This window comes from Lotus japonicus, chromosome 1, assembly GCF_012489685.1.
Source record: "Lotus japonicus ecotype B-129 chromosome 1, LjGifu_v1.2".
NCBI classification, from domain to species: domain Eukaryota; kingdom Viridiplantae; phylum Streptophyta; class Magnoliopsida; order Fabales; family Fabaceae; genus Lotus; species Lotus japonicus.
The window spans coordinates 35,530,904-35,558,799 of NC_080041.1; the positions used below are offsets into that span (position 1 = coordinate 35,530,904).

Sequence of the window (27,896 nt, forward strand, 5' to 3'; positions counted from 1 at the left end):
AGTAGAGCATTGCAATACAAGTATTTACATGATTGAGACAAAATCATTGCTGGTAGTTATCACAACACACACATTCATGAGTCTAGCTTGGTGTTTTCAAAGAATGCCTTTTAGTCTTCATACCTTTGTCACGCTATCCAGGTGCAACACAACTTGGCTTCAAAGTTTCGCTTCAAAGTTTCACAAAACAATCCGAACTCGTATATTCATCAGTTCACCAAGCAGCTAGCAGCACAATCAATGAGAAAATGAATCCTGGGAAGTTTAGAACTTGAAGATTGGATACTCTCACCACAAATTGTGTGTGAGGTAGACAATATTATTTATAATAGAAAAGTACATAATATATTAAGGAATATTCTGAGGCATACTACAACAAATAATAATAAAGGAATATCCTGTAGGATATTATGTCTATTTATCTCTAACACCCCCCTCAAGCTTAGCGTTGGATTGAGACCAACTCGAAGCTTGGATCAAAAAAGCTCAAACAACGGACGATGCAATGCCTTAGTGAAAATATCAGCAAGCTGGAGAGAAGTAGGCATATGACGAACATCTAAACGGCCAAAAGCAACCATCTCACGAACGAAGTGACAATCCAAGTCAATGTGTTTGGCATGCTTATGAGCAACAGGATTCTGAGCCATAAACAAGGCGCTTTGGTTGTCACTGAGTAGAAGAGGAGTCGCTGATAACCGAACACGAAGCTCATGGAGAAGATTAAGCAACCAAACGAGCTCGGAAGTAGTATTAGCCATAGCTCGGTACTCAGATTCACAACTAGAGCGAGCAACAGTGGGTTGTTTCTTGGCACTCCAAGACAATAGATTATCACCAAGAAAAATAGCGTAGCCATAAGTAGAGCGGCGAGTGTCTGTGCAGCGAGCCCAATCAGCATCACTATATCGAAGAACAACGGGGGAAGAGGTACGACGAAACGTAAGACCAAAATGTTGCGTGCCACAGACATAACGAAGAATGCGTTTGACAGCCTAAAAATGATCAACAGTCGGAGCCTGAAGAAACTAACTAGCCGTGTTAACAACATATGACAAATCAGGACGAGTCATATTCAAGTACTGCAAGGCCCCAACCAAAGAGCGATAATGCGTAGGATCTGAGTAAGCCTCACCAGAACTGACAAGATGGGAACCAGCAGCCATGGGCGTCGAAACATGACTGACCTCAAGCATCATAGCTCGAGAAAGCAAATCATGTGCATATTTGGCCTGTCCCAAGAACAAACCATCAAGAGTATAAGTGATCTCAAAACCAAGGAAGTAGCCAAGCTTATCTAGATAATTAATGGCGAACACAGCATTAAGGCGAGCAATAAATTGAGTCAGAAGAGAGGGATCACTACCAGTAAGAATGATGTCATCCACATACACAAGAAGATAAAGCGTAGTATTTCTATTGTAGAAAAAGAACAAGGATGGATCAGCCCGACTACACGAAAAACCATTACGCAACAGAAAAGAGCTTAAGTGCTGAAACCAAGCACGATGCGCCTGTTTGAGGCCGTAGAGGGCCTTGTTTAACCTACACACATGAGTGGGGACACGAGGATCAACAAATCCAGGAGGCTGCTCCATATAAACAGTTTCAGTAAGATGACCATGAAGGAAAGCATTTTTTACATCCAACTGATGAAGTTGCCAATCATTAAGCACGACAAGAGATAAAATAAGGCGTACAATAGTAGTTTTGACAACAGGACTGAAAGTAAGCGAGTAATCGAACCCTGGAATCTGTGTGAAACCCTGAGCCACCAAACATGCTTTTAAGCGCTCAACAGTGCCGTCACTATGGAATTTAGTGCGAAAAACCCATTTACTTCCAACCACATTGGTAGTGGAAAGGTGAGGGACCAAAGTCCAAGTACAATTCTTATGAAGGGCAGAAAGTTCATCCTCCATGGCTGCCAACCATTGAGGATGCTTCATAGCAGATTTGAATATCTTAGGCTCAGTAACAGTATGCAAAGCAGTGAGAATACCAGTAGGTTGAGCATGAACCAAGGCATAACGCGGATTCGGCTTAAAAATAGGAGCAAGGGGAACCTTAGCCACAGCAGAGGGAGTAGCCGGCGTGAAGCAGGCGGAGCCTGAGTCCCAACAGGAGGGGTGGCCGACGGTGCTGGGGAAGGAGGAGCCGACGAAAGTGGTGCATCATCAGGAGGAACCGGCAGAGCAGGTAGGGCATCTGAGTCATCACAAGATGGACAAGACAGAGAACCAATAGGCGGTGAACTCTCCGGAACAACAGGAAGAATAGGCTGTCCGACAACCGGTTCATAAAATGTAGAGACCACCAAGTCGTGAGGGGAAGAGTGAGAACCTGAAAAAGGGAAGCAAAATTCATCAAATTGAGCATGACGGGACCCATAAGTCCGAGAAATAGCCGCACCGAAGCATTTAAATCCCTTGTGGTGACTGCTATATCCCAAAAATACTCAAGGAGTACTCCGAGGGCTAAATTTATTTTCCATGTATGGACGCAAGCACGAGAACACCGACATCCAAAAGGATGAAAATTAGCATACCTAGGCGCAACATGAAACATGAGCTGAAATGGAATCTGATTAGAGAGCACCTTAGAAGGGACACAATTAATAATATATACTGTAGTACTGAAAGCATCAACCCAATAGCGAGTAGGGACATGTGAGTGATACAACATAGCAAAACCAAGCTCAAGAACATGTCTGTGTTTCCGTTCAACCCATCCATTCTGTGCCTGAGTATGAGGGCATGAAAACCGATGAAGCACACCTGAGGAAGCAAATAAAGTTTGGACTCTGTTATTAGTGAACTCGGTGCCATTATCACTTTGGAAAACTTTGATCGACCGGGAGAATTGATTTTCCACAAATGCTTTGAAGCGAACAAGAACATCATAAAAATCATACTTGCGCTTCAATGGATAAAACCAAGTAAACCGGGAAAAATCATCCATAAAAATAACAAAGTACGAAAAATCATCAACAGAAGCAACATGAGATGGTCCCAACAAATCACAATGGATAAGGTCTAAAACTGCAGAAGCTCTTTTATTATTATCATAAAAGACTAGACGTTTACTCTTAGCCATCTGACAAGAAGTACAACATATAGGCTTAGGCAAAATAGAGGAAACATTGAAACAACCAAGTTTATGCAATTGTTGAATAATTTCAAAATTAACATGTCCTAATCGTGAGTGCCACAATTCAAAGGAGGCACGAGGTAATGGAGAACTAGTAGTAAGCAGCGCCTGCGATCCTTGGCCAAGCACATAAAGTCCTTTATCACATCGGCCCCTTCCCATAACTGCTCCTGTCTGTCAGTTCTGAATAACAAAAGAATCATCCAGAAAAATAACTTTAGCATTATGGTTACGGGTCAATTTGCTAACAGAGACAAGATTTTTAGTTAACTGAGGCACAACCAAAACATTAGATAAAGGAACAGAATGTGTGACAGAACGAGAACCAATATGAGTAATATGTAAACCAGCCCCATTACCAACAAGAACACGATCATTACCATAGTAGGCCTGAGAGTCCGTCAGCTGAGATAGAGAAGGAGTCATATGTGAAGTGGCACCTGTATCCATATACCAGTCGGAACAGTTTGAGTTGTCCAACGAACAACCCGCAACAAATGATTGTGCCAAATTAGCAGACTCAGAAGAACGATCCCAGCGAACCAGACACTTATCAACATAGTGACCCTGCTCACGACAAATTTGACAGCGAGGAGTGTAAGAGCCACGGCGACCAGAGCCACCATTATTGCGACGCTGGCGAGATCCACCATTAGAGTTTCCACGATTTCCACCACGAGAACCGCCACCGGAATTTCCACGGTTGCCACTAGTGGAAGACTGAGTCCCAGAAGAGCGGGGCTTATTGCTCGCATGGAAGGCAGCAGGCGGAGGGGTCACTGATTCTTCAAGAGAAGCCTGAAAAATAGCATGGCTCTCAATCTTACAAAGAATGTCAGTAAAGAAAGGTAGGGTACCTGATCAAGCTGATCCATGGAAAAATTTGCATATGAGGGGCCAAGACCACGAAGGAACCAGTGAACTTTATCATCGTTAGGCACAGGTGCACCAATAGTAGTCAGCTGATCACTGATAGAGAACCACGACGCATGAGTTGAAGTTCATCACAGAGATGTAGTTCACGTGCCTTGCTGCGTGAGGCATAAGCAGAGTGTAAAGCAGCCCAAACATCACGAGCAGTGGTTCACTTAGAGTCTCAGATAAGGCCTCCTAAGTGAGGGAGGAAAGAAGCAGACTGTTGACATTACAATCTCGAGCCTGCCACTCAGCATAAATAGGGTTTGGAGAAGGAGCACCATTACGTAGTGGTTGAGAAACAGTTTGTGCAAATGTCTGTTGAGTAAATTCTGGCGGAGGATCGACGGTAGGGTCAACAATATCATACAAGTTCTGATTCTAAAGAAGAGCAGTAACTTGTTTACGCCAGAGAAGAAAATTATCCGGTTTAAGTTTCACCGTAAGCATATGCACCAAAGTGTTCATGGACCAAAAAAAAAAAGCACCAAAGTGTTCATGGAAAAAGTCGGAGGAGTAGCATCAGAAGCCATGTGAGAAATATCAATCTGTCAAGAAAAAATCAACCACTACCAAAAGAGTCAAGGCAAACCGAACCAAAAAGAAATTAGGGGTTGGTCAAGTGCTGACTAGATCGGGCAGCCAGCAATGGCGCATAATTTAATGCTGCAAACAGACAGCGCGTGGGAGGAAGCACAAAACGTGTGCTGGCGACGGTGCACTAAAGACAAAGGCACGTGGATGCCGCAAAACTAGCACCGAAAAAGGCACGTGGGACTGCTGATATTTGGTAGAGGATGTTGTCGGCTGTAGCAGGGGCACATGCACAAGGGTACCACACGAAGCACGAGGCTGGACAGTGCAGATGCTTGTCTAGCAGCGCGGAAAAAAACAAGAGACAAGGTTGCTGGCGGCGCGAAGCACGAGAGGGCTGTGTCGGTGGCAGAAAAGTCTGGCGGCTGGACAGGAGACAAGTCGTCAAAGAGGCTGGCGCGTGGAAAGCTGCACAGCAGCGCGGAAAACAAAATCTGGCGCACAAAACACAAGAAAGCAAAGCAACAGTAGGAAGGAAGAAAGGTGGCGGCACATAAGGGTTTAGAGGCCAGGGTTTCAACCTAAAACCTGATACCATGTAAGATTGGATACTCTCACCACAAATTGTGTGTGAGGTAGACAATATTATTTATAATAGAAAAGTACAGAATATACTAAGGAATATTCTGAGGCATATTACAACAAATAATAATAAAGGAATATCCTATAGGATCTTAGGTCTATTTATATCTAACAAGAACATTTATAGAGGCAGAATTAGGGAGGAATGGGTAGGTGTCAGGTGACGGCATCATGCATTCTTCGCCATTAAAGTAGATCTTGCGAGGAAATGCCAACCCTTGCTGAGTGTGAACGTATCCATGTCCTTCTAAAGAAGCACTTCTGATTGAACATTCCCACTTGGTCCAGCTTCCATTAAGAGATCATGAAAGTGTTTCATGCCAAAGAACATGCCAGTATCATCTGTATATAAAATTGGAATATGATTAAGTAGTTATTCTTAAGGTTATGGACTTATGAAACATATTTAGAAGATCTATTTGCTAGCACTTACTTATGGACTCATAAGGAAGGAAAGGCTTGTAATCAAAGCTGAAAACTTGAGTTACATGTTTAAGATTTGGATGCTGACTGCAAGAGTCCAGAGAGAGTAATTCATCCTGTAATTGAAATTTGTTACAATGATCTTGACTCGCTAATAGTCTTTGTAGTTGACCTTCACATGCCAATGTACCCTGATAGGGCAAATATGATGAGTGCACTGCAGCAGTGGGTCACTGTCTTTCTTTGGAGTGTGAACCCCAGCCTTGCTGAGAAATTTAGATTCATTCCTGCATTCCATACCAAAATGTGAGAAATATTTTGGCAATTCTCCTTGGTTGTGTAGCTGTTAGATATGAAGAGGTCATTAATTGTTCTGAAAGATCACACTTTACTTGACACAATTCTTCTTGTTTTGGCAGCCACAGGCACAAGACGGACAAGGGCTAATGGTCTCATTGTAGAAGGATGACAAAGATACACAACAACCTGGGTTCTTTCTTGCCAGAAATTGAGAATATGTGCAGGTAACGTTCCATGTCACTTCATAAAACAAACAGAACAAATTAAACTTCAAGAATTGTTAAATGGGGAAGTGGGTGAGGGAATTGATAGCAGTAATGATACTTAGATAGTAAGACATCTAAACAGTGCAGACACCCTACAAATACTTCTTTTTCTCTCTATCTCTCTCTTCTTATCACATCCATCATACATCATATCTATTATTACTCTCTTTTCTCTTCCTTTATAATTGTGTCTGCCTTATGCGAATGTCGAATGTCTACGAATAATTTTTCATATGATAATGAGAAGGTTGAGAACTTACTAAGTGCTTGAGTCTTGCGACGCTTGTCGGCTGTGAGGAAAGTGGTGGAAGGAACAATCTTGGCATGGCCACAAGTGTAGCCTGGTCCTGGAGCTGAGAATGTGAAGTTCTTGGGGAGTTTAACTTTCATGTTTGAAGTACCAGCTTGCCCCACACTGATTTGGAAGGATGAGACAGCTGCTTTAGGGTCTTGGCCCCATGCTGCAACCACTCAACCCTTGCAGCAGTGAGGTACATTGCCTTTGAACTTTGAGCAGTCTCCTTGCTCTGTGGTTTGAGCTCCTACCATGGACCATATAACATCTTTCTTAGCCCATGACCATCCCAATGTCCATCCAGGGTTCATGATGTGTCTGAACTTTTGGAAATTACTCATTGTTACCACTGCCTGGTTGACAGAAACAGGTGATTTCATTACATGAATTGTTGCACTTTACTCAAAGTGCAATAAATTCCAATGCTAGGTGTGTTGGGAACCCAACTAGCCTGAATGCAGTAAAGAAAGATCAAGCACAAATGAAAAGGAAAACCGATTGCTTATTGATGTCAATGGCAAATTACAGAGAAGGAATGGCTTCCTTTTCATTATCCGAAGATGTTGTGATAAGAAGCTTCAGAGCTTCCTACCCATTCTACCACTAGCAATATCCAAAGATGCCTCTCTACCTCTCTCTAATTCCCTTATATCATGGGATGCTTACAATCACTCACTATTACCAGTTGTTAGTTAGTTACTTAGGAATGACCCCCTTGCCCCTTCTAGAATACACTATCCACTCTTTAGGTCCAGCCTTGCTCTGATGGATCAATGCCTCGGTTGGGCCATAGTTCCTATCAATACCCGGATCTGGAACTGCAACCTTGTCCTCAAGGTTGAAGGTGGGAAATTGGCTATGAATCGTAACAGCATCTTCCCAGGTGGCCTCTTCAGCTGTTTTGCCCTGCCACTGAACTAGGAGTTGCGTGGCATTTCCGCCATGTAACTTCACCACACGAGTGGCTAACACGGTGGCTGGTGTTAACACATCAACGAGCTCCCCTTCTAAGTTATCAGGAAGCTCAATCTCCACATTGTAATCACCCACAACCTTCTTGAGGAGCGATACATGGAAGACTGGGTGCACACGGGAACCCTTGGGCAATTTCAAACGATATGCCATAGCTCCAACACGGGCAACAATGGGGTAAGGCCCAACGTAGCGAGCTGCAAGCTTAGCATGGACACGGGTCACGACGGATTGTTGTCGGTGAGCTCTAAGTTTCACAAATACCCATTCCCCGATAAAAAAAGACTTGTCTACACGTTTGACATTAGCCTGAACCTTCATTCGTTCTGGGCCCGGAGTAAATGGGACTTTAATTGGCAAAGGGCCTCATCCCTGTCGAGAAGCTCCCGCTGCACAGCGTCGACTCGAGTTTCACCAAGTCCCCATCGTGTGATCACCGGTGGTTTGCGACCATAAACCACCTCAAACAGAGTCTTTTGCGTTGCAGAGTGAAACATACTGTTGAACCAAAATTCAGCCCAATGAATCCAATGAACCACTACAGCATTTTTCACTTTAGACCACGGTGCATTTTTCAACGGACAGAAAACCGAGGCCTAAAGATACTATTGTAAGATCAAGTTTTGATCTAGTAGTACAACTCTATGTTTTGATGATTACAAGTTAACCTTTTGATATGAACAATTGTGGTACTCTAACGTGTTTTTCTGAGTGTGCTATTTGCAGGTTCTGACCTCAACTCAATCTCACACAAATCAGAAGCACTGTGTATAAAGAGTGACCCAAGCAACGCTTTCGCATTCATCATGTTCAGTATGAACAGTGGAAAAACTTCAGAAGTTCTGAAGCTATACAAACTCTGATGTGGACTCAGTCGCTAGAAGCTCTGAAGATCCAGAAGTTCTGATAACCAAGAAACACTGAAGGTTCAGATGTTCTGATGGTGTAGAAGACTCTGAAGATCCAGAAGCTGAATAGTGGAAACTCTGAAGTCCAGAAGCAAGAAACTCTGAAGGCCATGTTCTTCCCTCTGAGTTCAGAATCAGAAGATACAATGGTCAGAGGATCTGTGCTTTCCCTCTGACTCTGATCAACCGGCTTCACAAGTTCCAATACGAAGCATTCCTCTGATCAGAAGTCTCCTAAGTTTAAAGGTCGCGTCGCTATCCAAGTACAAAAGCAACTGTACCTTCCTGACGACCTACCTAACGTTCTCAGCCACAGCAGAAGCTGGATTTTCCAGAACTGCCCTCCAACGGTAGCATTTCCCATGCATCGCTCAACCCTAATCCTTGGAGTATATAAAGAGGCTGAAGACTGAAAGAAACGGCTAGAAGCTAGAAGCATTCACATACACAAGACATATTCAAAATCTTCTAAGTTTTCTTTCATCTGAAATTCATTGAGTTTACTATTAGCTTTTTAGAAGCAAATCTCTTGTAAACGATTCTTTGATAAACAGTTTGTTTAGTTCCTTTAGGAGATCAAGGTTGATCGGATCCTAGAGAAGACTAAGAGAGTGAATCTTAGTGTGAGCTAAGTCAGTGTAATTGTTAGTCACTTGTAGGTTTCAAGTGCAGTTGTAACTCTTACCTGATTAGTGGATTGCCTTCATTCTAAGAAGGAAGAAATCACCTTAACGGGTGGACTGGAGTAGCTTGAGTGATTTATCAAGTGAACCAGGATAAAATCCTTGTGTGCTTTTCTATCTCTTATCTTTTGCACTTAAGTTCTCGAAAGATTTGTCAAAATCTTTAAGGTGGAAGTTTTATACTGAAAACGTTATTCAAACCCCCCCTTTCTACCGTTTTTCATACCTTCAATTGGTATCAGAGCGCAAGTTCTGATTACCACACCTAACAGTGTTCAGTGATCCGGGCCGGTGTGAAAAACAATGGCTGCCACCACCAGTGAAACTCAAAGAGATGGTTACAATGCAAAGCCTCCTATGTTCGACGGTCAAAGGTTCGAATATTGGAAAGATAGACTGGAAAGTTTCCTTCTGGGTTTCGATGCAGATCTCTAGGATATTATTGTGGATGGCTACGAGCGTCCAGTTGATGCAGATGGCAAGAAGATCCCAAGGTCAGAGATGACTGCAGATCAAAAGAAGCTGTACTCACAACATCACAAAGCAAGAGCAATTCTTCTAAGTGCTATTTCCTATGAAGAGTACCAGAAGATTACAGATCGTGAGTTTGCAAAAGGCATTTTCGAATCTCTGAAGATGTCTCATGAAGGAAACAAGAAAGTCAAAGAATCAAAGGCATTGTCTTTGATCCAAAAGTATGAATCCTTCATCATGGAGCCAAATGAGTCCATTGAAGAAATGTTCTCCAGATTTCAGTTGCTTGTAGCTGGCATACGACCTCTCAACAAGAGCTACACAACAAAAGATCATGTCATAAGGGTCATCAGGTGTCTTCCTGAAAGTTGGATGCCTTTGGTGACTTCAATAGAGCTCACGAGAGACGTTGAGAATATGAGTTTAGAAGAACTCATCAGCATTTTGAAATGCCATGAGCTGAAGCGCTCAGAGATGCAAGATCTGAGGAAAAAGTCCATAGCCTTGAAATCCAAATCTGAAAAGGCTAAGGTTGAGAAGTCAAAGGCTCTTCAAGCTGAAGAAGAGGAATCTGAAGAAGCATCAGAAGATTCTGATGAAGATGAGCTGACTCTGATCTCCAAGAGACTCAACCGCATCTGGAAGCACAGGCAGAGCAAGTTCAAAGGCTCTGGAAAGGCAAAAGGAAAGTATGAGTCCTCAGGCCAGAAGAAGTCTTCAATCAAGGAAGTCACATGTTTTGAGTGCAAAGAATCTGGGCACTACAAAAGTGATTGTCCAAAGTTGAAGAAAGACAAGAAGCCAAAGAAGCACTTCAAGACGAAGAAGAGTCTGATGGTGACATTTGATGAATCAGAGTCAGAGGATGTTGACTCTGATGGTGAAGTCCAAGGACTCATGGCAATTGTCAAAGACAAGGAAGCAGAGTCAAAGGAAGCTGTTGACTCTGACTCAGAATCAGAAGGAGATCCTAACTCAGACGATGAAAACGAGGTATTCGCTTCTTTCTCTACCTCTGAACTGAAACATGCATTGTCTGATATCATGGATAAGTATAACTCCTTATTGTCTAAGCATAAGAAGCTGAAAAAGAACTTATCTGCTGTTTCCAAAACTCCTTCCGAACATGAGAAAATTATTTCTGATTTGAAAAATGATAATCATGCTTTGATCAATTCTAACTCTGTGCTTAAGAATCAGATTGCTAAGTTAGAAGAAATTGTTGCCTGTGATGCCTCTGATTGTAGAAATGAATCTAAGTATGAAAAGTCTTTTCAAAGATTCCTAGCTAAAAGCGTGGATAGAAGCTTAATGGCTTCAATGATCTATGGCGTAAGCAGAAATGGAATGCATGGCATTGGCTATTCTAAACCAATTAGAAATGAGCCCTCTGTATCTAAAGCTAAATCCTTGTATGAATGCTTTGTTCCCTCTGGTACCATATTGCCTGATCCTTTACCTGCTGAAGTTGCTAAACACCCTCTTAAAAAGGGATCTTTCTCTATGACTAAATATCATGCAAATATTCCTTTAAAATATCATGTTGAGACACCCAAGGTGATCAGAACCTCTGGGGTAACTAACAAGAGAGGACCCAGAAAGTGGGTACCTAAGGACAAGATTATCTATGTTGCAGATATCCTTGATAGCTCCACTGAAACACCAATCATGGTATCTGGACAGTGGATGCTCGCGTCACATGACGGGAGAAAGGCGTATGTTCCGAGAGCTGAAACTTAAGCCTGGAGGCGAAGTTGGCTTTGGAGGAAATGAAAAGGGTAAAATTGTTGGTACTGGTACTATTTGTGTAGATAGTAGTCCATGCATTGATAATGTGTTATTGGTAGACGGCTTAACACATAACTTATTGTCTATAAGTCAATTAGCTGACAAGGGTTATGATGTTATATTCAATCAAAAGTCCTGCCGGGCTGTAAGTCAGATCGATGGCTCTGTTCTGTTTAACAGCAAGAGGAAGAACAACATTTATAAGATCAGATTATCTGAGTTGGAGGCTCAGAATGTGAAGTGCCTTCTGTCTGTTAATGAAGAGCAGTGGGTATGGCATAGACGGTTAGGGCATGCCAGTATGAGAAAGATTTCTCAGCTGAGCAAGCTAAACCTTGTCAGGGGCTTACCCAATCTGAAGTTCGCTTCAGACGCTCTTTGTGAAGCATGTCAGAAAGGCAAATTCACAAAAGTCCCTTTCAAGGCAAAGAATGTTGTCTCAACCTCAAGGCCGTTGGAACTTCTGCATATCGACCTTTTTGGACCAGTGAAAACTGAGTCTATAGGTGGCAAGAGATATGGGATGGTTATCGTTGATGACTATAGCCGCTGGACATGGGTAAAGTTTCTAACCCTCAAGGATGAGTCACATGCTGTGTTCTCTACCTTCATTGCTCAAGTGCAAAACGAGAAGGCTTGTAGGATTGTGCGTGTCAGAAGTGACCATGGTGGAGAGTTTGAGAATGATAAGTTTGAGAGTCTGTTTGATTCCTATGGAATTGCACATGATTTCTCTTGTCCCAGAACTCCTCAACAAAATGGTGTTGTTGAGAGGAAGAACAGAACTCTTCAGGAGATGGCTAGAACCATGCTCCAAGAAACTGGCATGGCTAAGCACTTTTGGGCAGAGGCAGTAAATACAGCATGTTACATTCAGAACAGAATCTCTGTGAGACCAATTCTGAATAAGACTCCTTATGAATTGTGGAAGAACATAAAACCCAACATTTCTTATTTTCATCCTTTTGGCTGTGTTTGTTATGTTCTCAATACGAAGGATAGATTGCATAAATTTGATGCTAAGTCTTCTAAGTGTCTATTACTCGGTTACTCTGAGAGATCTAAAGGTTTTAGATTTTATAATACTGATGCTAAGACTATTGAAGAATCTATTCATGTTAGATTTGACGATAAGCTTGACTCTGACCAGTCAAAGCTAGTTGAAAAGTTTGCAGATTTAAGCATTAATGTTTCTGACAAAGGCAAAGCTCCAGAGGAAGATGAGCCAGAGGAAGATGAACCAGAGGAAGAAGCTGGTCCCTCTAACTCACAAACTCTAAAGAAGAGCAGAATCACTGCAGCTCACCCTAAGGAATTGATTCTGGGCAACAAAGACGAACCAGTCAGAACCAGATCTGCCTTCAGACCTTCTGAAGAGACCTTGCTCAGTCTGAAAGGATTGGTGTCCTTAATTGAACCCAAGTCCATAGATGAAGCTCTTCAGGACAAGGATTGGATTCTGGCCATGGAAGAAGAACTGAATCAATTTTCCAAGAACGATGTTTGGAGCTTAGTGAAGAAGCCTGAGAGTGTCCATGTTATTGGAACGAAGTGGGTATTCAGAAACAAGCTGAATGAGAAAGGAGATGTAGTCAGAAACAAGGCAAGGCTAGTTGCTCAAGGCTACAGCCAGCAAGAAGGAATAGACTACACTGAAACATTTGCTCCAGTAGCAAGACTGGAGGCAATCAGACTGTTGATCTCTTTCTCAGTAAATCACAACATAGTTCTACATCAGATGGACGTAAAGAGTGCCTTCCTAAATGGTTATATCTCAGAGGAAGTCTATGTTCATCAACCCCCAGGTTTTGAAGATGAGAAGAAACCAGACCATGTGTTCAAATTGAAGAAATCACTCTACGGTCTGAAGCAAGCTCCCAGAGCATGGTATGAGAGACTTAGCTCATTCCTTCTGGAGAATGAGTTTGTAAGGGGTAAAGTAGATACAACTCTTTTTTGCAAGACTTATAAAGATGATATCTTAATTGTGCAAATCTATGTTGATGATATTATATTTGGTTCTGCTAATCAATCTCTATGCAAAGAATTTTCTGAGATGATGCAGGCTGAATTTGAGATGAGTATGATGGGAGAATTAAAGTACTTTCTGGGAATACAAGTTGATCAAACACCAGAAGGAACATATATCCATCAGAGCAAGTACACTAAAGAACTTCTGAAGAAGTTCAATATGCTGGAATCTACAGTGGCCAAGACTCCAATGCATCCTACATGCATTCTGGAGAAAGAAGATAAAAGTGGTAAAGTATGTCAGAAGCTCTATCGTGGCATGATAGGTTCACTTCTATACTTAACTGCATCTAGGCCAGACATATTATTTAGTGTTCACTTATGTGCTCGTTTCCAATCAGATCCAAGGGAAACCCACTTAACTGCTGTTAAGAGGATCCTAAGGTATCTGAAAGGCACCACTAACCTTGGCTTGATGTATAAGAAAACATCAGAGTATAAGCTTTCAGGTTATTGTGATGCTGATTATGCTGGAGATAGAACAGAGAGAAAAAGTACTTCTGGAAATTGTCAATTTCTGGGAAGCAATCTAGTCTCATGGGCAAGCAAGAGGCAATCAACCATTGCACTATCAACTGCAGAAGCAGAATATATCTCAGCAGCAATATGCAGCACTCAGATGCTCTGGATGAAACATCAGCTGGAGGATTATCAGATCCTTGAGAGCAATATCCCAATCTATTGTGATAACACTGCTGCAATCTCATTGAGTAAGAATCCTATCTTGCATTCAAGGGCAAAGCACATTGAGGTAAAGTATCACTTTATTAGAGATTATGTACAGAAGGGCGTACTTCTTCTGAAGTTTGTTGATACTGACCATCAATGGGCAGATATCTTTACAAAGCCCTTAGCAGAGGATAGATTTAATTTTATTCTGAAAAATCTAAACATGGACTTTTGTCCAGAGTGAAGATGGATCAGAACCTCTGACTATGATACTTCTTGATCAGAAGATGTCTAGTCCAGAAGGTAACTCAATCAGAGTGTGTGTGCCCACTGGTACTGACTCTGAAGCTAAGACAACAACGCGTGTGTCAGTTTTTCTGATGCATAGTTCCTTGTGCCCGTGTGACAGTCTGTTATGATTGCGTGTAGATGTGCTTCTCTCCTGTGTGTGATTGTGTATTTTACTGTTACTATCTATCTTTAATTTTCAACCGTTGATCTTAAAGTGCTTTTTGAATCAACAACGGTTATTTGATAAAACCCACTATACACACACGTTCTCTTTCACTTCCGGTTTTTGCTCTCGCTCTCTCTGCTTTTCAAAACCGCTCTTCTCGATTTCTCTCTCGATCTTTCTTCATCTTCCAACCTTCATCTTCTACCTCAAACCTTCAACCTCTTCAAAAATGGTGAGACAAACCAGAAGATCTACTGCAGATGCACCTCAGTTCCCTCACATGGTAGTTGGTCTGGCAACGGGTCAAAGGGGCCCTGAGAATCCAACTCAAGATCAAGTTCAAGCTCAAGAACAGGGTGTTCCAATTGCAGAACGGGGCTGTGCCGTTCACTGTGTATATCCTCCTGAGGAACTCCAAGTCCTGGCAGAATGGAGATTCAACCTCGACAACTTGGCTACAAATGGGTATGATCTTCGTCCTGAAGTCCAAGCTCAAGGTTGGGGAAATTACTTCAACAGACTTCGAGGACCGGTATATGATAGATTGGTCAAGGAATTCTGGAAGCACGCCGACTGCGATGATACTCAGGTGGTATCTCATATTCTTGGCAGAAAGATCATCATCACGGAGAAGTCCTTCGTGAACTTGCTGGGTGCAGATACTGCTTATGGGTATCGTTTCCAACTGACGGAATCGAAGCTGAAACCCAGCACCAAGGACACAATCAACCAGGCCCTGTACATCACTTTCAAACCGGGCAAGACGAGTTACAAGGTGATGGATCTTCACCCCAAACTCAGGATCTGGCACAAGATCCTGCTCCACTGCATAAACCAGAGACCGAAGGGCAGTTCTCCAGACTACATCAACTTCAACCAGAAGGTGATGTTATTCTTCATCCAAGATCAGAAGAAGATCTGCCTTCCCTACTTCCTGTTCTCCTACTTGAAGGAATGCATCCGGAAGTCTCGCACCACTGCCTCCATCAAGTCTGCAATCAAATATATCCCTTTTGGGAGGCTGCTCTCAGACTTTCTCATTGAAAGCAACCTGGTGCAAGATCTGGTTAATGCTGGATGTGTAGAGGATCTGAGCACAATTGTCAGTGATGTCTTCACTGCAAACTCTCTGAAGAAGATGGGTTTGGTCCAGAAGAAGATTGCTCCTGCTCATGAAGACACATCTTCTGAGATCAGAGGTAGAAGGATGCCTCTGAATGACTACCCTCTGTGGACTCAGGTAGACAATCCTGACGCCATCAGATGCTATGTTGAAGACCTCAGGGCTCAAGGATTCGAAATTGACCTTGATGATTTCGTCAGCAGACTACCGCCAGCTCCAGAGTTTCCTTCTCCTCCCAAGAAGAAAGCTCAGAGGAAGATGCTACTGGACGAATCTTCTGAGGAATCCGATGTCCCTCTGGTCAAGAAGACGAAGAGAAAGCCTGATGATGGTGATGATAGTGACAATGAGGATGGTCCTCCAAAGAAGAAGAAGAAGAAGGTCAGAATCGTGGTGAAGCCTACTCGGGTGGAACCAGCTGCTGAAGTGGTCAGAAGGACTGGACCTCCTGCCAGAGTGACTCGATCATCAGCACATTCAAGTAAGCCTGCACTTGCTTCTGATGATGATTTGAATTTATTTGATGCACTCCCTATTTCTGTCTTGCTCCAACACTCCTCAAATCCCCTCACTCCTATTCCTGAATCCCAACCAGCCGCACAAACCACCACTCCACCACATTCCCCAAGATCTTCTTTCTTTCAACCTTCCCCTACTGAAGCACCTCTCTGGAATTTGCTTCAGAATCAACCCTCTAGGTCAGAAGAACCAACCTCTCTCCTCACCATTCCGTACGACCCATTATCTTCTGAGCCAATCATCCATGAACAACCAGAGCCAAACCAAACAGAACCACGGATACAGACTCTTCAACAGCCTTTACACCTGTATCCTTCCCAACCAATGTTGCTGATTCTTCTCCCTCCCATAACTCTGAATCCATTAGAAAATTCATGGAGGTTAGAAAAGAAAAGGTGTCTACCTTAGAGGAATATTACCTTACTTGTCCAAGCCCTAGGAGATATCCTGGCCCTAGACCTGAACGTCTAGTTGACCCAGATGAACCTATCTTGGCCAATCCTATCCAAGAGGCAGACCCTTTGGCTCAACAAGCTCACCCTGTCCCTGACCAACAAGAGCCTATTCAACCAGAACCTGAACCCGAACATTCAGTGTCTAACCAATCCTCGGTTAGATCACCCCATCCTCTGGTTGAAACTTCAGACCCTCACCTTGGAACCTCTAAACCCAATGCTCAACTGATTAACATTGGTTCTCCACAAGGTGCCTCTGAAGCTCATAGCAGCAATCACCCAGCCTCTCCTGAAACCAACCTCTCCATAATTCCCTATACTCACCTCTTACCCACATCTCTCTCTGAGTGCATCAATATTTTCTATCATGAAGCCTCTTTGAGGCTCCGCAATGTGCACGGTCAGACTGACCTCAGTGAGAATGCTGAATGTGTGGCTGATGAGTGGAACAATCTGGGCACTTGGCTAGTGGCTCAAGTTCCAATTATGATGCAGCTCCTGCATGCAGAGGGAAGTCAGAGCATTGAGGCTGCAAAGCAAAGGTTTGCTCGAAGGGTGGCTCTTCATGAACAAGAACAGAGAAATAAGCTTCTTGAAGCCATTGAAGAAGCCAAGAGAAAGAAGGCTCAAGCAGAAGAAGCTGCACGTCTAGCAGCAGCTCAAGCTGAACAAGCCAGACTTGAGGCAGAGCGACTTGAAGCTGAGGCTGAAGCTCTTAGATGCCAAACACTTGCACCAGTTGTGTTTACTCCTGCTGCTTCTGCTTCCATTCCAGATCCTCAAGCTGCTCAGAATGTTCCTTCCAGTTCTACTCAGACAAGCTCATCCAGACTCGACATCATGGAACAGCGTCTTGACATTCATGAATCCATGCTGATTGAGATGAAGCACATGATGATGGAACTTCTGCGACGATCTGACAAACCTTAGTTTTAGGATCTCTTCATTTTCTTTCTTTTTATTTAACGTTGTTTTATTTAAACTCTGTTTCTTTTTATTTACTTATTCTATTTTATTCGTTTGTGATTCTATATGCATATCTATATATATATATATTTGTGTCACATATGTTTGCAAAAATCTTTTTTATTCATCATATTTCTATGTTTACATCATATTTCTTTACATCATAAAATCTAGAATGGAGGATCCCTCCTCATTCTTCTGCACTCCTGGCGCTGCTCTGACCTATCTTTCTCCAGACGCTCCAGTACATGCTGGATGTTGCTGAGCCTGTCCTTTAGCTCATCCCTCTCCAGAATCTCTTCTGCAGTATTGAGCTCCTCTTCCAATCTTTCTTTTTCTTCCAGCAGCTTGAGTTCAAGCCGGCTGAGTTCTTGCACCTCCTCCACGAAGGCAAGAAATTCCTTCAGGTCTCTCTCCAACTCTGGACGCAGGTCCTCTTCCAGCAGTGTCCGTGTCAGCTCCGCGATGGTAGTTGTACCCTCTGGATGCCTGATGTTCAGGAACAAGTCCTCTTCAAAGGCCTTCTTCCTCAGCTCTTCTAGTGCTACGATGTATGATGCCATTTTTTTTCTTTACTGAAAATTGTTCGAGGTGTGAAGCTTACCCTTCTCTCCAACGCTTTATATAGGCTTCACTTTCTCTCTGAAAGTTAATGCTCCTACGGTTTCTCGAGGTTAAGTTCTTGGTAACTGACCCTTCTCTTTACTCACTTGACCGGTGGTAAACGTTCTTCTCTTGCATTAACTCTTCCATTTATTTCGCCTAACTCTGATTCTTGCATCTTTTTCTTTTTCTTTAAACTTAGACCTTCTCTAAGGGGGAGTACCTTGTACTTCAAGCTAAGTTTTTCACACCCCAAGCTTTTTGCTTATGACAAAAAGGGGGAGTAAACCCAGTTTTTGATGTGTAAGATGTGTTAGTGTGATTTATTTTTCTTTTGGAGATTTTAAGAGTTCCACCTTCATGACCATAGATGTGTCACTGGGCAAATACAAGGAATACATTTCACTTCTTCTGAAGTGATTATAAGTTGACTCTGATACCCAAGACTCTGATACCTTGTCCATGACTCTGATTACTTATGCGCTCTGATTACTCGATTTTCATCTATGTCATAAGTTTTTCACTCTGAACTCTTATATTATTTAGCTCAGAATCTAGACTTTACTAACGTTTTCATCAAGTATTAGATTCAGGGGGAGCTAAGCTCAGAATCAAGCAGTGACTTGAATTCAGAATGAGCAAGATAAACTATTCACATCAGGATAAGCATTATTCTATATCTCTAAACTCTGAGTGAATTCAGTTTAATGTTTAAGAATTGTTCATCAAAAATCTTAGTTTTGTCATCATCAAAAAGGGGGAGATTGTAAGATCAAGTTTTGATCTAGTAGTACAACTCTATGTTTTGATGATTACAAGTTAACCTTTTGATATGAACAATTGTGGTACTCTAACGTGTTTTTCTGAGTGTGCTATTTGCAGGTTCTGACCTCAACTCAATCTCACACAAATCAGAAGCACTGTGTATAAAGAGTGACCCAAGCAACGCTTTCGCATTCATCATGTTCAGTATGAACAGTGGAAAAGCTTCAGAAGTTCTGAAGCTATACAAACTCTGATGTGGACTCAGTCGCTAGAAGCTCTGAAGATCCAGAAGTTCTGATAACCAAGAAACACTGAAGGTTCAGATGTTCTGATGGTGTAGAAGACTCTGAAGATCCAGAAGCTGAATAGTGGAAACTCTGAAGTCCAGAAGCAAGAAACTCTGAAGGCCATGTTCTTCCCTCTGAGTTCAGAATCAGAAGATACAATGGTCAGAGGATCTGTGCTTTCCCTCTGACTCTGATCAACCGGCTTCACAAGTTCCAATACGAAGCATTCCTCTGATCAGAAGTCTCCTAAGTTTAAAGGTCGCGTCGCTATCCAAGTACAAAAGCAACTGTACCTTCCTGACGACCTACCTAACGTTCTCAGCCACAGCAGAAGCTGGATTTTCCAGAACTGCCCTCCAACGGTAGCATTTCCCATGCATCGCTCAACCCTAATCCTTGGAGTATATAAAGAGGCTGAAGACTGAAAGAAACGGCTAGAAGCTAGAAGCATTCACATACACAAGACATATTCAAAATCTTCTAAGTTTTCTTTCATCTGAAATTCATTGAGTTTACTATTAGCTTTTTAGAAGCAAATCTCTTGTAAACGATTCTTTGATAAACAGTTTGTTTAGTTCCTTTAGGAGATCAAGGTTGATCGGATCCTAGAGAAGACTAAGAGAGTGAATCTTAGTGTGAGCTAAGTCAGTGTAATTGTTAGTCACTTGTAGGTTTCAAGTGCAGTTGTAACTCTTACCTGATTAGTGGATTGCCTTCATTCTAAGAAGGAAGAAATCACCTTAACGGGTGGACTGGAGTAGCTTGAGTGATTTATCAAGTGAACCAGGATAAAATCCTTGTGTGCTTTTCTATCTCTTATCTTTTGCACTTAAGTTCTCGAAAGATTTGTCAAAATCATTAAGGTGGAAGTTTTATACTGAAAACGTTATTCAAACCCCCCCCCCTTTCTACCGTTTTTCATACCTTCAACTATATGCCACGGTTTCATAAGTGTAAACAGTTTTGAATAAATCTTAAGCACGAACACAATAAACCGTGGCCTCGGCATTTTAAGCCACGGATGTGGAACTGTGGAAATTTTATGGCCAGTGTTTCAAACCGTGGCAACATTATCCCACTAATTTCTAACTGTGGTATATAGATTTACATTATGGAGCCCATAAAATATCTGTCCGCCAAAAATTTTAGTGTTAGTCACGTTTTGTCTTTTAAATTTTCACAAATAAATGTTATTTTTTCTTAAAAAAAGTCATAAACAAAAAACTAAAGATAAAATAAAACATGTACAGAGTCGACATACAGATAGAACCCTTGTCCTTGTGCCGCTCCAGTGTGGATCGTCTTCCTTCTTCTTCGCATGCGCGACCCTCGTGCGCTAGCTCGGCCGTGTAATCTTCCCCTTTCTGTTCGATAACATCCATCACACAGGAGAGGCACTGACGCAGCGACAGCACCCAAGATGAGGACGAAATCGATGAACGCAACCTCCACCGATTATCGTGCCTCTCCGAAACAACCTCAACAACTAGCGCCTTCTCCAGCATCGCACCCCCTCGAAACTTTGAGAATGACAACAAGGTGCTGTGGGCCGCGCCACCAGAGGTCACACATACCACCGCTCCCACATCGCACCGCTTTGTGGAGATGAGGTAATTTGGGGTTAGACCAAGTGATTTAGGGACTTAGGTTGCACCAAGGGATTTAGGGGTTTGGAAGTCCTTTATTTAGGTATGAAAATAAAATTCAGCTGCCTCTTTCTTTCCAAATCGATTCATAAGATAAATGTTGTAATTTTGGTTTCGGTGGTGAGAAAGAAGCTCAAATATGTGTAAGATGCTTCTTGGGATAATATTGAAGAAATGTCCTCCCAATTGGCTGGTAAATTTTAGTTTTTGTTCGTGTCTAATTAACCCAATTCCTTCGGTTTGTGACAATCTTAGGAGTTAGGATAAGTTGTTCCCAATTTGCAGGTTCATTTGGCACATCTAGTTTTGTTGATGTGCATTACCGCATTGGGCATTTTAAGAGAATTACTCTGATTGGAATAAAAAAAAACTTAGATGGCTGTAGTCATCTAGTCCTTTTGGTTTTGTTAGAGTATGTATTTGAATATGTGCTTATCTATTCCCTGGATAAGATTGGTATACCGTATATGAACTGGTCACCTATGAACAATACTCTTTGCTTAAACTTAATATATGAATATAATTATGGATTTATGGTTTATCTTACATTTATATAGCCAATTCTTTAATTTATGTAAAGCTGGTCTTTTAGCTTTATAACTCTGCATGACTTATCTCCTTTATTTTTTGGTGTAGTCAAGGTTATTAGTTCGTGATGTCATGTTTGGTTTGCTAAATAAAAGAATTAGCTTTGTCATGTGAAATGGAATCATTTTGCTGATATTTCACCTATGGAGGTCTGCTATGAATTGTATAAAAGAATTTCATTGAAAATTAGTATTCTAATAAAAACTTTTCTCAATAATGTTTTAATTTTGGTTGCTTGTTGCATGGGATGTTATTACATGCAGTGTTTTGAACAGTGAACTTGAGATTGGACTAGCTAGAGCTTAGAGTCACATTTGTCTCCTCTTTGAGAGTGTTTATAAGAAAGCATCTATTGAAGTAACAGAAGATTCTTGTGAGGGAAGCTATGATTCTAATGGTTCAGAGAAAAGCCTTGATTCATTTGTTTACCAGGTTAGAGTAGAAGCAGTTTGTGACGTTTATTATTTTATAATGCATATGACATTTCGCTATTTGACATTTCGCTATTTGACACATTTCTATCTTTATTATGTTGACTATACTAATTTATCATGTTCTTTGCTGCTGTTAAGTAGGATTTTTATGCTGTCAACTTTCACTCCAATCCTGAAGATCAGAAGGTTTTTATTTTTGATCAGGTCCAAGTCCAACTGCTTGTAGCTATTGATTGTGTGTTCCATATGTGATGTATTATTGCATTGTTTACTCTTATTCATTAGTAAAGTTGTCCACTTAAGTTACATGTGGATTTGAATCTTGAGATGGTTTGTCAGAGATGTTAACTTTATAAATACTCGAGATGTTATCCACTGTAGTTTTTTTTTAACGTATCCACTGTAGTTATTCATTCTTATAGTTATTTTAACTTACATGTTATTTGAGGTGATCAAAGTTATCGTTTTTTTTTTTGAAATTGATCTAAGTTATCGTTGTTAGAAGATAAACAATCGTGATAAACAATTGTTGAAATTCCATGAATTTTGAATATAATGGGTAGGACATGGGGTACCCAAATTTTGAATGTTAGATTGCAAGCGCGGGGGGGGGGGAAGTAGCTTAAAAGGTTCTAAAAAGTAATTGAATTTCAAAAAAAAACCACTATGATGGCCACGGTTTAAAAACTGTGGTAAAAAAGGCATTAGTAAACCGTGGCATTTAAGGCACAAGAAACCGTGGCATAAACTTGTCAAAAAACCGTGGTTGAAATTTCCAAAGCCACGGTTTTCCAAATGCGGCATTATGTAAACCGTGGCATTAAGGTTTTGAGCAAACCGTGGCTTTAAATTGACAAAACCGTGGCACTTGAGCTTGGCCACGGCCACATACACTGCGACACGAAAACCGTGGCAAAACCGCAGCGTAAGCTTTCAACCACGGTTTTTTAACATGAGCCCGCAGTTTTTCGTCCGCGGTGGAAGGCAAAAAATGTTGTAGTGCCGCGTCTTTGGCTGATCCGCTGAGAAACACCTCAAGTATGTTTCCAAACAGCGATTGAACACCTCGGTCTGGCCATCAGACTCGGGGTGGTAGGCGGTGCTCATCTTGAGTTGGGTGCCCTGTAGCCGGAACAATTCTTGCCAGAAATGGCTCATGAAGTCAGGATCTCTGTCGCTGGCAACGGAGGAGGGAACACCATGCAATCGGATGATCTCTTTGGCAAAAATCTCAGCAAGGCTCTGAGTAGAGTATGGGTGTTTTAATGGCACAAAATGGCAGCACTTCGACAAACGGTCAACCACAACCATTACTGCCTAGAATCCCTTGGATTTTGGTAGTCCCGTGATGAAGTCGAGGGAAAAATCCTCCCAAATTTGCTCGGGTATGGGAAGAGGCTGCAAAAGTCCTGCTGGTGAAGAGGCTGAATACTTTTGGCGCTGGCATGTGTCGCAGCTGCGAACAAAAGCTTGCACTGTAGCTTTCATTCCCACCCAATAAAGATTTGATGCAAGCCTGCGATATGTACGGAGGAAACCCGAGTGTCCCCCATGAGGGGTTGTGTGAAATTCTTGTAACATTAGTGGGATGAGGGAAGAAGTTTTGGATAGAACCAACCTACCCTTGTAGAGGAGAACCCCGCGCTGATAACTAAAATCAGGATGGGAACTAGGATCTGCCTGCAACTTGGTTATGATGGCTTTGAGCTTGGGGTCGTCGTGGACTTCAGTAATCACCCGTTGTTGATCTGCCCATACTGGGTAAGTGCTCATAGTCTTCATCTCACCGAACTCAGATACTCTAGAGAGTGCGTCAGCTCCCCTTTTCAACTTGCCAGTCTTGTATACAATTTCAAAATTATAGCCCAAGAGCTTGGCTGCCCAATTTTGTTGTCCTCCGGTGACTATTTTCTGGTGGAGTAGCTCCTTCAAACTTTTCTGACCTGTAGAGACCACAAATTTACGACCAAGAAAGTAGGGCCGCCAATTTGTATGGCTAGAGCCACCACCATGAGTTCCTTCTCATATGTGGATTTGGCCAAATTCCGTTCTCCCAAAGCTTTACTGAAGTAAGCTATCGGGTTCTTTTCCTGAATCAGAATTGCTCCGAGTCCACTCCCCGAAGCATCACACTCAATCAGAAACTCACGATTGAAGTCAGGTAGCGCTAAGACAGGGGCAGAAGTGAGCGTCTTCTTTAGCTCATTAAAAGCTTGCTGGGGTGCTGCTCCCCATTGGAAAGCGTCCTTCTTGGTCAACTCCGTTAAGGGCTTGGCAATCTTCCCGTAATCCCGAATGAATTTCCGGTAGTAGCCCGTCAAACCCAAGAACCCACGAACACCCTTGACATTCCTTGGCACGGGCCAATTCTCAACACTTGTGACATTGCTGGGATCGACTACAACTCCCGCTTCTGAGATTATGTGCCCCAAGTATTCAACATAAACTTGAGCAAAGGGCACTTGTTTAGATTCGCGGTCAGGCTTTGGTGTTGGAGAGTTTGGAGGACCGCTTTTAAGCGCTGCAAGTGTGTGCTCCAATCCTGACTGTAAACAAGAATATCATCAAAAATCACAAGAACTCCTTTCAGGAGCATAGGTCGGAAGACGTCATTCATGAGGCTCTGAAAAGTAGATGGGGCGTTCATAAGCCCGAAGGGCATGAACATGAACTCGTAGTGCCCTTCATGGGTCCGAAATGCGGTTTTATGGACATTCTCAGCTTTCACTCGCACTTGGTGGTATCCTGCCTTTAAATCGAGCTTGGAAAAGTACTTGGCACCATGTAGCTCGTCTAAGAGCTCCTCAATCACCGTAATTGGGAACTTGTCAGGTACTGTGACCTTGTTTAGAGCCCGGTAGTCAATACACACTCTCCAAGATTGGTCTTTCTTCTTTACTAATATAACCGGGCTGGAATAGGCACTCGAGCTGGGTCGTATGATTCCCGCTTCCAACATTTCTTTCACTTTCTTTTCAATCTCATTTTTTGTGCAAGTGTGGGTATCGATAGGTCGAACGTTCACCGGACCGTGACCCTCCTTGATGTTGATGCAGTGCTCGTGTCCCCTGCTAGGTGGTAACCCACTGCTAGCCTCAAATACGCTCCCATACTTGGTCAGAAGTTCCTGTAGACTAGCTTGTTGTTCATGGGTTATACTTGGTCCCTTTTCCTTGACTTGTCGAGATAAATCCAGGGTCTTGAACCCCCTTCTCCTCCTCCCCGTGTTTTGCTTACCACACTCTGTAGCGAGGAGAAAGAATTGATTTCTTCTCCTAGGCCCTGCAACTTAACCCATTTCGTACCACTCCAAAATCTCATAGTTTGCAAAGCCCAATTAACCATGGTATCCCCTAGCGTCTTGAGCCATTCAATTCCCAGCACTACATCAGGCCCTCCCAAGTCAAATAGCTGCGGAGAACACGTTAATTGGTATTCCCCAATTGACAAGTCGATTAGCCGACAGCGGCCCCGGGCCTGCGATTGGAAACCATCACCCAGTTTGATTGTCATCAGAGGTGTATCCTCTACATCCCAGCCCATCTTTTGCACCAACCTCTGGTCGATAAAATTGTGGGTTGCACCACTATCCACGAGAATGAGTACCGGAACCCCGTGAATCATCCCTTGGATCTTCATGGTGTGAGGCCGCTCCTTCTGCTTTTCCTTAAGGTTGTAGAGGCTCATAACGCTCATCTCGCCGGCGTTCACATCTTCGAGCTCTTCCATTTCTACTGCGAGCACCTTCCCTTCTCCGGCGTCTTCGTCCCCTTCCTCGACTAACAGCACCCTTAGTTGTCTATCTGGACACTGGTGCATTGGGTGAAATGGGCCGCCACATTTAAAATAGATGCCCTTTTGCCTTCGATCCAATAGCTCTGGGTAAGTGAGGTGGGCAAACCCGCGGTCACGTGGTCCCACTCGCCTTGCTTCTGGTTGGGCCTTTTACTCACCTTTTTGTCCGCCAAAAACTTGCTTGGGCCCGGCCCCATTGTCCTTCTGACCCTTTACTCTCACCCAATCGGTTCCTCCGGTTCGGTTCGACCCACCCAACCCGGATCTGAATCCGGATCCTCCAGCCCGAGGAGTTCGGGAAATCCTGACCCGCTTTCCCCTTTCACTTCTTTCTCACAGCTCGTGCTAACACCAAGAGCTTAGAACGATTCACGCCCCCCACCGCCACCAAGCTATGCACCTTGCCACGAATCTCCTCTTTCAATCCATGCAAGAAGTACCCTTGGTACTGTTTGTTTGGTAATTTAGGGATTTGTGCAGTCAGATGCTTGAATTCTGTTATATATTCTTCCACAGTTCCCTTCTGGCGTAACTCAGTGAGCTGTTCGTAACCATCTCCATCGTTGTTGCCTCCATAGCGTTCAAGGAAAGCTTCCCGTAGCTTCTCCCATGTCAACTCTTCGTCAGCTTTGAGAAGAGCATTGTAGTAATGGAACGTAGATCCTTCCATGCTCAGCTGCGCGAGACCCACTTTAACTTCCGGTTAGGTCTCTTGAACCCGTAAATACAACTCCGCCCGGGAAATCCATCCCGCTGGATTCTTCCCATCGAAGAGTGGCAGCTCCACCTTCCTCACAGATTGTCGAAACTCCGTCAGTGCATCGCCTCGCAGGAGCTGCGGTCTGCTCCTTACTTTGCCGCTCCCTGAGTTTTCTGGGGTTTTCGCTCCCAATTGCTCGCCCTTCCCGTGATTGACACTAGCGTCATCGATCTGCAGGGATTTCCCCATCGATCACTCTAACATCGCTACCAACGAAGTTGGGAGATCTTTGACAGCGGTTGTTACCGTGGCCAACAACGAGCGCACCTCCGCAAGCTCGCTCTCTAACGCGGCGATCTTGGACTCCATCTGGATCGCCGTTTGTTTCGATTTCTTGACCGGCATTCACTGGCTTCGTCGCTCGTATCCAGTAGGTCGGACCAATTTGTTGGGAACCCAACTAGCCTGAATGCAGTAAAGAAAGATCAAGAACAAATGAAAAGGAAAACTGATTGCTTATTGATGTCAATGGCAAATTACACAGAAGGAATGGTTTCCTCAGTCTGACTAGAGCTAAGCTCCTATAGGAAGCTTCAGAGCTTCCTACCCATTCTAGCACTAACAATATCCAAAGATGCCTCTCTACCTCTCTCTAATTCCCTTATATCATGAGATGCTTACAATCACTCACTATTACCAGCTGTTAGTTAGTTACTTAGGAATGACCCCCTTGCCCCTTCTAGAATAACTATCCACTCTTTAGGTCCAGCCTTGCTCTGATGGATCAATGCCTCGGTTGGGCCTCTTGTTGGGCCATAGTTCCTATCAAGGTGACATTACAGTGACATTCTATCTATTTGTGTTTTTTAATTTTTGTCGTAGTTTATGTTGGAGTTTTATTACATAAACAAAAAGGACTGAAATATTTTGTAATCATTTGTTGTCTCCTTTCCTGCCCATACCAATTAAATTATGTCATGTCATTTAAAAACCGCACATGTATGGTTGTAATTGCCATACTCATACCTACATAACACAATTAAATTGGTGAGGCAGAAGAAGATATCAAAAAAGGACAGAGGATCTTCATCCAAACAAAAGTCTTAACCCATCAAGTGAGATCGATTATATGAATCACATGATTCATGTTAAAGATACAACCAGTTTTACGTTGTCACAAGTCTAACAGCTCATTTCTCCTTTATCCGGGCTTAGGACCGGGTAAAACCAATAACAATGCAGTTTTTACATACCACATAGCCATCTGGTGTCCAAGACACAACATCCCATTTGATTTTTATGTTTCCGTTAGGATCCAAAGGACCATAGGCAGTTAACCAGAAAACATCAACAAATTAGTTGAATATGTATGCAATAGTGAAAACGCTACAAGCAAAATAAAAAATGCAAGTGAAAATGAAACAAAAGCATCAAAGAGGATAACTTATTATCTCACCTCCATAAGAAAATAGCACAATAACGCAAAGAGCTGCAATGACAAGCCTCAT

The 27,896-nt window shown here is 42.7% G+C and overlaps 1 pseudogene; it reads right to left on the reverse strand.

Annotated features, from left to right (window-relative positions):
* Positions 1 to 214: 214 nt before the first annotated feature.
* LOC130734539 (COBRA-like protein 4) lies at positions 215 to 27,896 on the reverse strand (annotated as a pseudogene).